This window comes from Onychomys torridus, chromosome 1 (assembly GCF_903995425.1).
Source record: "Onychomys torridus chromosome 1, mOncTor1.1, whole genome shotgun sequence".
Taxonomy (NCBI): domain Eukaryota; kingdom Metazoa; phylum Chordata; class Mammalia; order Rodentia; family Cricetidae; genus Onychomys; species Onychomys torridus.
In genome coordinates, this window is record NC_050443.1 from 58,880,683 (window position 1) to 58,895,374 (window position 14,692).

The following is a 14,692-nucleotide window of genomic DNA, read 5'->3' on the forward strand; positions in this document are numbered from 1 at the left end:
GCTACAGAAACCCAGTACATCCTGTGTAGAACGCCACCTAGAGGTCAACTAGCTGTTGTGTGGGGTGAGCTCTAGCTGCCTGGAAGGTCATGAAATACCAAAGGAAGAGAGGGTGGGAGACATCGAGGAAGGAGAAAGTGGAGACCTGAGCCAGATGCCAAGCCTGGTAAAAGATGTCTGCTGCCATGGGATCTGTAAGGGTCCAGCACTTTTCTCTCTGACGTGGTGGCCTATGGGTCTGGGTGCACAGCGAGGATATGATGCTTAGAGGTAAGAAGCAGGTCTCAGCAAAGTGGCAGAAGACCAGGCTTCCAGGGCAGACAGTCATGTGAGACCCCAGGGGCAGGTGCGCCCATTGTAAGCCGGGAACAGCCCCACTGATGAGAGCAGCAAAATGTCCTTGGAATCAGTACACAGGGACCGTTCCTTGTTCTTTCTAAGATGTCGTGTGACTGCCCTGAAACAAAGGAGGGCGCCTGCTCCCCCAGCTCTCCCCGAAACAGCGCAAGTAGCCGGAGCTGCTTCAGAGGGAGGGAGGGAGGGAGGGCTGGCTGTGTCTGGCGCTGTATCTTACACAGGGCGGCTTCGGCTTCATAATTGCTTGTAGGCAGTTCTAGCTCCCGCACTCTGCCAGATGGCAACATGCTGTCTCTGCTCTGCCAGCAGATAGCCCCGCATGGCTCTTAAATGTGGCTAGTGTGGTTAAAGAAATAAATTTTAAATTTCATTCATCTGAATTCATTGTAATTTAGATAGCTGCTCGCAGCTGGTGCTACTGTACTGGGACAGTGTGGCCTTGGGTACCCTCCCTGCGTACCCACTATGCAAAGATGTCATGAGGGCCTGTGAGTCAGGGCAAAGAGTGGGACTTGAATGGCCATCAGTAGGGAGCGAGCTGAAGAAATTGCAGAACATCCAGGGGGGATGTTAGCCAGGAAACAAGCCAAGATGTGTGGCTAAGGGACAAATGGAGACGTGGGCGGTGGAATGACGTGTGTGGTATTAGTTGCAAATTTTGGTAGGAAAAGGAGCATATGGTGCATACGTGTATGTGTGTGCATTGACATGTGACAGTAACACAGGCCATGAGTGGATGGAAGACTTAACTTTCTGCCTTCCTCACCTCTAGACTCAGGTTCCCTGAACATGCTACTACTTATTCAGATTAATTACTAAATCAATAAAATAATAGAAATAAAGACCTGGTTTCACCAAAAATATTCAATGTATAGATAAATAGACAGACAGACAGACAGACAGACACATACACACACACACACACATGAGCTGCAGTTGGGCAGTGTGTAAATTACCTGCTGAAGTGTGTACAGAACATTTTTTTAATATAATTTGACACAGACTCTAAAAGACGCTGGCTTCAGCTCTGAAGTTTGCTCTGCTAATTAATCTGATTTCTCCCCTCTGCCGAGCTAGGTTCAAATCGAATTGTGCACTCGCTCTCAAATTAGCATAACAAGTCTTGCCAGAAAAGTCACCTCAGTGTCATTATTGCCTGGCTAGAAGGAGGGAGGAGAAGGAGCAGGTGCTGTTTCCATAGTGCCCTGTGGCAGCTTAACCACCTAGGATTTGTGTAATCCCCTTGAACGAGGAAGAAATGTCAACTGAGGGGCAGCACTGTGTCACACGGGACCTGGGCTGGGAAGACACCTGCTGTCTAGACTCAGGTTGAGCTCACACTCCCCTCCCCAATCAGACATGGGTGTCCCCCTCAGGACAATGGAGAAGAAAAGAGGATCAGTGCTGATCCAAAGAGCCTAAAGTCATTTATGGAGAATTGCTCAGAGGAGAACCCTGGGGGTTCTGCAGAGACCAAACTGGAAGTCCTCGAGACCCTGTTAGGTCTCCACTGGGCTCAGGATACTGCTTCCTGTGGTCTCCTAGTCCTTACATGACATGTTGGGATGGGAAGAGCTTGGGAGTTAGAATCCCATCTGTGTTCTTGGAACCTCAGCTGCTCCCTTCTTATTAATCCCTAATATGGGGGTCTGGGAAGACTGCTTTACTCCGCTTATGCTCAACTGGTATTGTCCAGCACAGCTCTGCCCCCACTTGTGGGGCACCTTAGATGGAGAGACCTTCAGCTCCGCTCTATGGAGCCCTGCCTGGGAACCTTGTAGTGAATGCAGGTGTTAGCCCATCTGGCCCTGGCCGTGCTGTTGTTAGTAGTCTTATTATTCTCAAATATTTACCCTGAGCTTGTCATTAGAAATTGTTGTATAAGAGCCAATCGCCCATCTTCCTTTTTCCCTTAACCTACTCAGCTGTGGAATAAGCCAGATTGTTAAAAATGTGCAGCCAAAAACTAAAATGAAATAAGAAAGCCAAATGATTCAAGAATATCCCTCAAAAGACTCTCTTCCCTCCCTCATTCCTCAACATCTCACAGTAATCAGATGCAGGATTGCGATGCCCTGATAACTGTCTTGAACAGGTAAGAGACCAGTAAGGGAGAGAAATTCCAAAGCCTATAGTAATTTCACAGGATAGGATGTGAGTGTAAGTGTGTGTGTGTGTTGTGAGCATGTGTGGTAGTGGTAGTATTGAGAAGAAGGGGATTAAGGAATAGGGAACACTGCTACTCAAAATCCTAATAAGAGGCTGTGAAGGTGGGGTGCTAGGTAATGGTGATTTTCAGAGAGGCCACAGGTAAAGTGCAACACATAGTCTATGGGTGAGTTAGTTAACTTTCCTCATTGATGTGACCAAAATACCCAAGAAAATACCTGGGCTTTCAGTTGAAGGAGACACAGTCTTGGGAAGGCATGGTGGCAGGAGCCTGCATCGGCTGGTCACATTGCATCCACAGTCAGGAAGCAGAGAGAGAGATGAATGCTGGGGCGCTCAGCTCACTTTCCCCTTTCCACTCAGTCCATCAATCAGCGGTTCCACACACTTAGAGTTTTCTTCTCTGTTCAGTTAAACCTTTCTGGAAACACCCTCAGAGACAAACTAGAGATGCATTTCCAGGGTGGGTATAACTCCAATCTGGTTGGCAGTGGTGATGAACCGTTACACTGTGGCGAACAACACAGCGTGAGGGAGGGAAGGTGCAGAGGACACTGAAGGCCTCAGATCCCAGCCAGGCCCCTTTGGATGTTGCCTCATAGACGAGCAGTCTTTGCAGATGCGTTTCAATTAAGGACTCTGAGACCCCGGCGCAGAAGGCAGGGGATTGTGCTGGGCTACCTGTGTGGGCCCTACATATAACTCCCCGGTTCCTTACAAACAGAGAGAGGTTGGACCACAGAGAAGAAAGAAGGTCATGTGACTCGGAGGAAGACTAGAGAGAAGCATCACAGGAAGCCACAGAAGCAAAGAGACTTCTTTCCTGGAGCCTCGGAGAGCTGACAGACTCAGGAACAACTCGATTGTGTCCACCACTGCCTGACTTCAGGCTCCTGGCCACCAGAACCTTGGACAACCAAACTGTTTGTTTTCCTTCTTTCCACTGTCCTAGAAATCCAACTTAGAGCCTCAAATGTGGCAGGCAAGCACTCCACCGCTAAGTTCCAGCTCCAGCCCCAGCACCCCTTGCCTTTTTTTTTTTGAGACAATATAAACTGGCCTTGAACATATCCTGTAGCCTAGATTGGCCTTGATCTCAAGGGCCTCATGCTTCAGCATCTGGGCAGCTGGGATTACAGACCTGTGCTACCAGGGCTTGCTAGTTCTGTTGTCTCTGAAGACAGCAGAATGTACCCATTTGTCCTAGCAGCCTCCAGCGTGCATGCAGAGGGGAAGGACAGAAAGTGAGGGAAGTCAGTGAGAACGGGGAGACTGGGTAGAGGGCAGTCGTGTGGGAGATAACTAGACCAGGCTTGAGGGGACTGTGGGTGGGGAAAGGAATGGGGGGGGGATTTCTATAGGACTGTTTGTGGTCAGTAGGCAGTAGGAGCCCTTGGCAATTGCCAGGGTCACAGCATAGGAGGAAAGTATTTGAGAAAGATCTTCCTGGAGCCCAGTGGAGGCAGGGAGGCCCAGGAGCCCTGCTTTAACTTGGGTGGAAAGTGAAAACACAGCTGGCAAGTATTGGCAAGCAGGAGCATAGCACAGTGCCCATCCCAGACATGCTTGGGAGGGGCAAAGATGGGGAGAGACACAGAGGATGCCTGATGCAGGGCAGGTCACAAAGGGGCCTGCCAGTCCTCTCCATTGCCTCAGCCTCTGAGAGATGGGGTGCTCTTTCCACACTGCATCCTGGGCCCTCAGAAGGGGCAAGTGCTCCCCCCACCTCGCCCCCAGCACAGGTTCACAGGGATCCTGAGGACAGGCAGGTATCCTGAGCACTGCATCCCTGGGAGCAGGCAAAAGCACATTTTTTTTTTTGTCCTGTTGGGACTGGGATAATTGGGGCATTAAGGAAAATGCATTTCTCACCTATTTTCTGTCTGATTGAATCGTACTTTGCAGTCATTTAGAGCCCTCACACCTCCTATCATCAGAGCTCAGTTCACTCAGATGGAGGCGGAAAACTGGGACATCACATGGCTCTTGAGGCTCCCAGGATTTGACAAACCAAATATGTAACCTTACCCACTTCCCTATCACCTGAAGACAGGTCCACTCCGGGCAGACTAGGCCTCTTGCCTGCCAGGACCCTCCATAAGCAAGGTGGAAGTCCAGGGCTCCCCAAAGAGAGCTGCATTTCTCTTCCATCACTTCCTCAAGACAATGCTGTGTCTTGTCGCCTTCTCTAGATCCCAAGGGCACCATTTCAGGGAGAGTCCCTGGCTTCATGGTTATTCCTGATGGCAAGACTAAGTCCCATGTGGAGCTCAAACAGGAAATGCGGGTCAGTGATAGGGTGCTTGCCTAGCACGTGCAAGGTTCTAGGTTCAACCCTCAGTCACACATACACACTCATACATGCACACACATGTACATACAAACATATACCCACACATACACACAAGGCACACACATGCACAACACACAAACACACACACACACATGTGCTGTGAGATGTTCTGCATGCTGTGAATGTGTTGCTCTGATTTGGTTGATAAATAAAACACTGATTGGTCAGTAGCCAGGCAGGAAGTATAGGTAGGACAAAGAGAGAAGAGAATGCTAAGAAGAGGAAGGTTGAGTTAGGATTCGCCAACTAGACACAGAGGAAGCAAGATATAAAGGCAGAACTGAGAAAAGGTACCAAGCCACGTGACCAAACATAAATAAGAATTATGGGTTAATTTAAGCATAAGAGCTAGTCAATACTTAGCCTGAGCTAATGGCCAAGCAGTTTTAATTATATAAGCCTCTGTGTGTTTACTTGTGTCCAAGTGGCTTCAGGGCTATGGGAGCTGGGCAGGGCCAGGAAAACTTCAGCTACACACATACATACACACATAAACATATACTCACACATACACACAAGGCACACACATGTATACACACACAAACACATACACACATATACACAAGGCACACATACACATACACACACACACACACACACACACACACATACAGGAAGGAAGGAAGCCTAGAGGTCTTCCTTTCTTTTCTTTTTCCTTTTTTTTTTTTGTCTAAAGGAAAAAAAAGAGAGAGTGTATATGTGTCTGAGAGAGGATAAGGAGCTTTGGCCTGGATTCTGCTCTAGGCCTCAGCACTTATACTACCCATCCTCCTTTGTAAAACACAACCATATGAGATTTAATAGAAAAAAAATTCGTCTTTCAAATAATGTTCTTTTTCCTCCAGCACCATCTAAAACTGGGTGTGGTGGCACACACCTACAATCCCAGCACACAAAAAGTGCAAGCAAGAAGATGAGGGGTTCAAGGTCATCCCCTTGGAATATGTGAGACCTTGTTTCAAAAGAAGTTCAATCTGATAGTTATAATTCCTTCAGTGATCTGAAAATCTGCCTAAATATTTAACAAAACTTAAGCCTCACAGCCTGCTCAGTTTCTCTTCCTCTGGCTCTCCACCTCCATTTCCAGGCTGAGGAGAAGATGGAACCAAGATGCTGTGCAAAGGATGCTGTACGGGCAGGTACTGCTTGACACTGGTCATCACACCTTCCTTACTGATGGGTGGCTTTACTGTGGGACCCATGCTGAGCTCTGGACACCACCCCAGCAGTCCTAACCTCTCCCATGCAGAGCTCTCTGTCCTGTCCTGCATCTTTTTATGCTGGCCACAGATCTGTACACCTAGATATGCTCAAGACAGGACCTGTCACTCACCTGATGGGAGTGCTTTTGGTCAAAGGGACAGTCCCAGAGAGCTGTCTTATCCAGTTCACATGCTGCCAATGGGCATAGCCAGTCAGAATCATGATTGTAGAAATCAAAACCACTCTGGCTATTTTAGGCAACAAAGGGCTTGTAACTAAAAAATTGTGGGGGACTGGAAAGATGGCTCAGTGGTTAAGAGCACTGACTGCTCTCTCAAAGGACCTGGGTTCAAATCCTAGCACCCACATGGTAGCTAACAACTGTCTGTAACTCAAAGATCTGACCTGCAGGCAAAACACCAATGCATATAGAATAAAAGTAAATAAATTTTTTTTAATTGTGTTTCCAGACTCTGGGAAGGGTCTAGCTTTGTCCATGTAGATACAGCTTGCTCCAACTTGACCACATCAGGAAGGCAAGTATCCTGAGGGACTGTAGAGAAGAATAGCCTTCAGACCATTGCTTCTCCTTGACCCAAGAGTAGAAGGCTGCCAAAGCCCCCAGTCATGACTGCCTCTTATCATGGCAAGGCTGCCATGGAAGAAGTCTAACATCTCTGCAAATGCCATGGGGAGCAGAAGGGCTATAGCAAGGTAGTTTCCAGTTCACTCCTTCCTCCCAATCTTAAGCAGCTGACTCATAACCATCACAGCAGCCTTGGCAGCTCCCCAGTGTGCCACCAAGCGGTGGAAAGAGTGCCTTGGGCCGGGGGAGGGGGTCACACATGGCTGTCATAAGTGACAGCAGGTTTCGTGGAGTCACAGACCTGTAAACTGGCTCCATGCCACCTGGAGAGCAGAGTTTGACGGGAACATTCCTGGCTAGGGAGACACTGGGGATGTCTCATAGAGCTTAAGTAGGGCACATGCACAAAGATGGAGATACTGCCTGATGCCAGCCTGGGGAAAAGAGCCTGTGGGGCAAGGAGAAACGCAGGTTTGTTTTGTTACAGCCTGTAAGACAAGGGGAAATGCAGGTTTGTTGTTGTTTGTTTTTGTTTGTTTACTCTTCACTCTTTGGGGCCTACCACCCAGCTCCCAAATTAAAAAAACAGAGACTTATTCTTACTTATGAATGCCCAGCCTTAGCTTGGCTTATTTCTAGTCAGCTTTTCTTAACTTAAATTATTCCATCTAGTTTTTGCCTCTGGGCTTTTATCTTTCTCTATTCTATGTGTCTTTCTTTACTTCTTACTCCATGGCTGGCTGTGTAGCTGAGTGGCTGGCCCCTGGCGTCCTCAGCTTTTTTTTCTTGCTCCTCCTTCTTCTCCTTCTCCCTCCTATTCATTCTCTCTGCCTGCCAGCCCCATCTATCCTTTCTCCTACCTAGCTATTGGCCATTCAGCTCATTATTAGACCAATCAGATGTTTTAGACAGGCAAAGTAACTCAGCTTCACAGAGTTAAACAAATGCAACATAAAAGAATGCAACACATTTTTGAATCATTGAACAGATATTCCACAGCATAAATGAGTGTTTATGAAACATCTTAAACTATATTCCATTGTAACGCATTCCTGCTGAGATCCTGGCCTGGATCCAGAGAGCAGCACCTAGCCCTAATCCTTCCTTTGTTTAACCACACCTTTTGTTTCTCTTACCTTTTGTTTCCCTTATCACCTATGTGAATCTTGTCTGAGAGTCAAGGATCAGAGAGCACCCCAAGGATCAAAGGCCTATGCAAAACTTGGTTCAGGAAACCCAGAAAACCGTGGTACCTGGTTCCTGATAAATCAAGTAATTTGCACTTGGCATTTGGTCTCTGGGAGCTCCTTTTAGGTTACTTTAAAGGTATGGAAATTAACTGGCTAACCTGTAAATGGAGAGAAAATAAAAATGCCCTGGGTGAAGGGGAAGTGCTTCAGTCCTTCGAGGCTGGACCCCCCTGCAGCCATGAAAGGCTAGATTCATTCTTAAGATGCCTCTGAGTCTTCATTACACAGTTACATTCCATAACAGGGGAAGGGCAAGGAAGCCATGCTGTTGGCAGCGGGTGGCACAAGGGTAACTAGGGGGAGTGTGGAGGGAGCTGGGCTTAAACCTCACCCTTCTCTCCAGGGTCAGATGGGGTGGACTTGGCTGGAACTGGGGTTGGGAGGGATCAGCGTCAGACTGCCATGCTTGTTAGTGAAGGGGTGGTATCTGGGTTCTCTGGAAGCAGGCTGTGAAGCCGCACTGCCTCAGTTAGGACATGACGCTCCCTCCGGAACACAGCCCAGGCTGACTACTCCCCGCCCCTGCTGCTGCCACCATGCTCTTGCCAAGTCTATCATCTTGACCCCTCACTGGCCTTGCTGTTTCCTACCACCCACTTCTTTGGATACAGGCCTCAACTTTTCCTCCCCTCCTAGAGTGATCTTTTCAGCACAAATCAGTCTCCTTGTCCATGCTCAGATTCATCAGCTAAGCCAAGGTAGGAAGCACCTTGTGGGGCCTGCAAAAGCTAATGTGAACAGTGCTCACAAGGCAGGTGTTTGAGGGCATTGCTGAACAGAAAAGTCTAAGCCAGAGGCTGGGGTGGGCCTCCGTGCTAATCCCCCAACCAAACCAGTTACCCAGGACTGCCCTGACCCAGCTCCACATTCAGCCATGCTCCAGAAAGCGTCAAGGCATTGTTGAAGAACATCACAGATGTCACTCTTTGGGTGATTTTCAAGACTGTTTCCAGAACATTCCAAAATAATAATGACAAAACCAGGTTATCAACAAGATGACTACCATGATATCTATGACTCAAAACACCAGCCAGGGCCTTATTCCAAAAGGCTACCACAGCAATGTCTCCAAAATATAGCAAACTTAGAAATTAAAAGTGTTAGGATATCTTTTAAAAAAAATAATAATAATAAGTACTCACTAGATATTTATTGAATGAATTATCTTTGTGTTACAAAGAAAACATTTCTAAAGTATCACTGGGGGCTTTAAATACACAGCATCTGGGTGTGGCTCAGAAGCATGATTTTTGAGAAGGATCACAAGGGAGTCTGGGCATTCTGGCCACCCTAGTGGTCTGTTCATGTGTTCCTTTGGCTCCAAATCACTCATGTCTCTACTTCATTCTCCTATTCATTTGATCTATACATTATTTTTTACATTATAAAAGTACTTTTTATATTACCTTAGTTTCTGAGGTAAAATCCTTGTTTTTCTTTCACCTTTCATAGTAAAATACAGAGCTATCAGGCTCCTCTGGAAAAACATTCATATTTCAATAACATTACACCACACATAAGGTATATACAGAAATTGGAGGAATTTATGGAAAACAGAACACCTAAGAGGCACTGCAGAGAGGAGGTAGGGTGACTTACCTCTGGGGCTGGTGAGACGGCTCAGTGGGCATAAATTGACAACTTGAGTTCCAACCCTGGATCCATGGTAGACCCAGAAAACCAATTCCAGTTTTCTCCTAACCTCCACATGTGTGCTGTGCACCTGTGTGCCCCCCCCACACTCATACCACATACACATACACACCACATACTCATACACCACACACACACACTCTCACACCACACACACACTCCACATACACTCATACCACATACACCACACATACACCCACATAAACACACACTATACACATACACTCACACCACATATACACACTCACCACACACACACTCCACATACACTCACACTCATACCACATAGACACACACAATCCACACACACTCACACCACATGCATACACACACACTACACACACACACACATTCCACATACACACACTCACACCACATACATATACACCACACACATACACACACATCATATACATTCACACCACATATACACATACACCACATACACAAACACACAGCAAACACACACATGCATAATAGTAGTAATAATAATAGTAATAACAATAGGTGCTGGGCAGTGATGGAGCACACCTTTAATTCCAGCACTGGAGAGGCAGAGGCAGGTAGATCTCTGAGTTCAAGGCCAGCCTGGTCTACAAAGTGAGTTCCAGGACAGCCAAGGCTACACAGAGAAACCCTGTCTCAAAAAAACCAAAATGATAATAATAGGAAGAAGTAATCAAAAAGATTACTTACAGTCAACAAGATGGCTCAGTGGGTAAAGGTCTTGCTGCCAAGCTGGACAGCCTGAGTTAGATCTTGCTACCCACGTGATAAGAGGAGAGAACAGACTCCGAAAAGCTGTTCTCTGGCCTCCACAAATACACTGTGGCATGTGCATGTCCACACAAATAAACAAATGTAATAAAAATGACTTACTTCTATGTATATATACAAATTTTTCTGTTTTCTAGATGACTTATGAAGTCATATTTCACCTATAAATGCAAATTTACAAATCTCTGCATCACAGTTTTATGACTCAAAGAATTCCTATATGTTTCCTATATCTCTCAAAACAAGTTAACTGGTAACTTTTTTTTTTCCAAGAAGAAACCATTCTTGAAAGACTGAAATCAGTTTTCTTTTTAAAAATATAGTTGTTTGTTTCACATCCACATGTTCACATGCTTGTGAATCCACACATATGGGTCCCAGGGATAGAACTCAAGTGGTCAGGACTTTACCTGCTGAGCGAGCTCACTGCCCTCACACACTTCTTTTAAGCTTCAAAAATATACATGCTCTATTACTGCTTAAAAATCACCAACATAATTACAGTATATACATAAAAAATAAAAACAACCAAGAGACAATGGCTGGAGAGATGACTCAGGAGTTAAAAGCTCTTGCTGTTCTTATAAGAGAAACTGGATTTCGTTTCCAGCTCCCACATGAGAACTCTCAACTGTCACGACTCCAGTTCCGGGCTATCTGAAGCTGTCTTCTGACCTCTGTGGCCACTGCATGAATATGGTTCCCATACATACAGGCAGGTCATTAATACATATAAAACAAAAATAACTAAAGTCTTTAAGAAAGGGAAAGACAATCAGTTAACCCTTCTCACTTAGTGCAATGTAGAATCCAGACATATTTCAATGCTTCTGGAACTTTCTTGGCCCATAATAATTCTCTGTATTTCCTGGTAGTGTGGTACATGTCTGTAATCCTAGCACTTGGGAGTCAGAAACAAGATGGGGAGTTCAAATCATCCTCAACTACATATCAAGTTTGAGAACAACATGAGATCCTGTCTCAAAAAAATAAAAAAAGTAGACTTGAGAGGACTGGATAGAAATCCACTGCCCCCCAGCTGGGACAGAAGGCACACAGCACCAGAGTTCCCCGTCCTTCTTTCTGGAAGGAAGGTGATGGGGAGGCACTCCAGGGGGTCATCTGGAGATCTGTTCTCTTATCTCTTCAAGCTAGGGACGTTTGCTGGGTGAACAGTTTGGCCCTTGAGAAGTAGGAGATTTGAGTGTCTTAGGGGTGGCTCTGGCATCTTCTGCTGTCATGGGGACAGAGATTATAAGCAGTATGCACCCAGGATTTGGAGTTGCGGGAAAGGGCATCCAGAAGGGCCCATAGCGCCTCATTCTCCAATAGTCGCTGAGGCTCCAGGGTACACCTAATCCCACAAGTCACCCAGCACTTGCCGCCAGGGCCTTTTCCTGCAAACAGCAGCTGGTCCCAGCTATGTTCCATGGCTGCCCATCTGCCACCACTCTTCTCGGCCAGAGAGTCACAGGTGTCCCTAAGACAGCCCCTGTCCTTAGAGCATACCATCCTCTTCCACCTGCCTTGGGTCAAGGGGTCACGTGGAAATTTGCATCTTTCCCACATGGCTAGACTTCTACATGCAACATGAGCCCAGATATGCCAACTGCCTCCCTCCATCCAAGCCCTTCGCTAATGCCCCTCACCACCTGTCAGGTAAGAGGGTAGCTGGAAGGCAGACTCTAGTGTCTGAGTTAGAATTCTGCCCCTGTGACTTCCCTAACCTCTCTCTCTGCCTGAGTTCCTCATCCAGAAGATAAAACCCACTCCACAAGGCACCTCGGGAATTGAGCAGATTAAAGTTCGTACGCACGCACGCACGCACGCACGCACACACGCACGCACGCACGCACGCACACAATCTTAGCACTACGTCTGCTTTAAGTGCCCAGGAAATGATTACTCTTCTTGGCTCCCCAGTAATTCCCCGGGGACTTGTAGCCACAGCCCTGGGAACCCCCTTGGCCTCCACCAGGATTCCGGGTCCATCTGTTTAACAGCAGCTTTAAGAAGCCTCTTCAGAAGGTGGCCTGAAACAAGTGAACTCAACGGACCTACTGGAAAACCTGTCAAATGAAAAAGAGGCCTGTGTGCGAGCCACGCTCCCCCGACTTCTCCCTGGCAACCTTGTCCTCTTTGCTTTTCCCACGCAGGATGGTGAGAGTCACTTTGCCTGATATGGTTACTCCAGCCTAGAGTCTCAACACTCTTGTTTGCTGTTTCCAGATAGGAGCTGAAAAATGCTACCTTGACACTAAAATATAGTCTTCCTATCAGGGGTCCACTGCCATAGCCAGGGAGCTCCCCACATCAGCCCCTCCCCCCCCTGCCCCCCCCCCCCATACACACGCACACACACACAGCTGATTCCAGAAGTCTGCCATGGGAGGGCCTGTTGAAAGAGCCTCAGCAGCGATAGCCCTGTTGGGAAATCTGGTCTTTGCTCACACAAACCAGGAAGCGATTTCACTGAGATATAAAGCTGACATGTGATAGCACCACTCAAAAGTTGTGAGTAGAACCATGACGGTGAGGTGAACAGAAGCCTTAAACTTGAGGCCGTAGAGGTTCCAAATGAGGTGACCTCTGCCCCCTTTTCCAGCTCTGCCTCACTGTCAGAGTGCAGGACAGGACTTCTGCTCCAGGACACTCACAGCACCAAGGGCAGAGCCCAGCCGCTCTTCTTATTCGCCAGGGCAGGGTGAGGAGGGAACGGCCTTCCCTGGTCTTCTTGTGAACTCAAGCCAGGCTTCCTATTGTTCTGTGGTTCACAATACAAGATGCACACACCTCCAAGGTACCTACAGGCTGGGACAGGCCGGTCTTGCCTGCACAGTGGGGAACGGCGAGGTGGTGGCTTCCTATTTTCACTTCATCAATAGGAAAGCAGCTGGAAGGGAAGGCAGAAGCAGGGTTGTCATCTCCCGCCGTCTCTCTAGAAATGGAAAAACCCTTGTCTTTTCTTGCCATGGGTGGAGGGACTGGAGCATGCCAGCTTAACCCTTCAAATACTCCCTTGCTCCCACCTTAGCCCAATAAGAGGCTGCATGCTCTCTAGAGGGGAATGCAAATCACCAGTGCTTGGCAAGTATGTCCTATTATTATTGTTATGATGATGATGATGATGATGATGATGATGATGTTTGTATGTGTGTGATGGTGTGGGAGACCTGCCACTACATATCATCTGCCTCCCGAGTGCTGGGATTAAAGGTGTGCGCCACCACTGCCCGGCTAGTTTGTTTATATATATATATATGTTAATATTTTATGTGCTTGTTTATGCACCATGTGTATGCCTGGTGCCAACAGAGGCCAGAAGAGGGCATCAGATCTCCTGGAACTGGAGTCACAGATGATTGTGAGTCATCGATTGGTTGCTGGGAATTGAACCCGGGTCCTCTGCAAGAGCAGCCAGTGCTCTTAACTACTGAGCTGTCTCTACAGCCCTTCTAAGCAATTCTAAGTCAACTTGACATGAAAATCCACCATCACAAGGTAGTTGTAGGATTTAGGAATTAATAAAGGCAAATAAACTTAGATATTACTATTTTCTTCTCAAACAAAACACTTTCCTGGGTAAGCTCTGTCACCGACTCCAAGAGGTCAGCACATGCTTTGCCTTTGACTCCTCAGTGACCTCCAGTCTAGAGCTCTGTCCCTCTAGGTTCATGCCACCCTGGTGTCTAGAACATGACCAGCCACTTTTATCTAGTACCTTCTCCTCCCAGGGGGCCTAACTCATCCCTCACTCTATCCTTCTCTCGTTCTCCACACGTGACGGCTCCCTGCTCTACAGCCATCCATCTGCCCATCCTCTCCAGCTCTCAGCTGCTGCCAGCTGTGGATACACACGTCCATCCCATCCAGACCACAGGGCCCCGAAGTCTAGTAAGCTGTTGGAGGGGCAATACCCTGGGTCACGTGTGAGTGTCCAGCACTGAGATGACCATCAGAGAGAAGGTGACCGCCTGAGTATCCTGGTGAGAGCTGTCACTGATGGACACTGACTCCATGAGCCTCCACTGACATTATAGCCTGACACCTGTTCTGAGCATTAAATCAAGGGTGGGAGAAGGTGGGAACAAAGTGGACAGGGCAGTGTGATGGCTATTATGGGTTGTCAACTTGACTACATCTGGAATGAACTACCATTCAGAAATGGAGGGCACACCTGTGAAAGGTTTTGTTGTTGTTTGTTTGTTTGGGGTTTTTGGTTGGTTGGGTTTTTTTGTTTGTTTGTTTGTGGGTTTTTTTGTTTGTTTTTTGTTTTTGTTTTTTTACTTGGTTTGAAGTGGATGAGTCCACTTCTATTCTGGATCTTGAGGTGGGTAGACACAC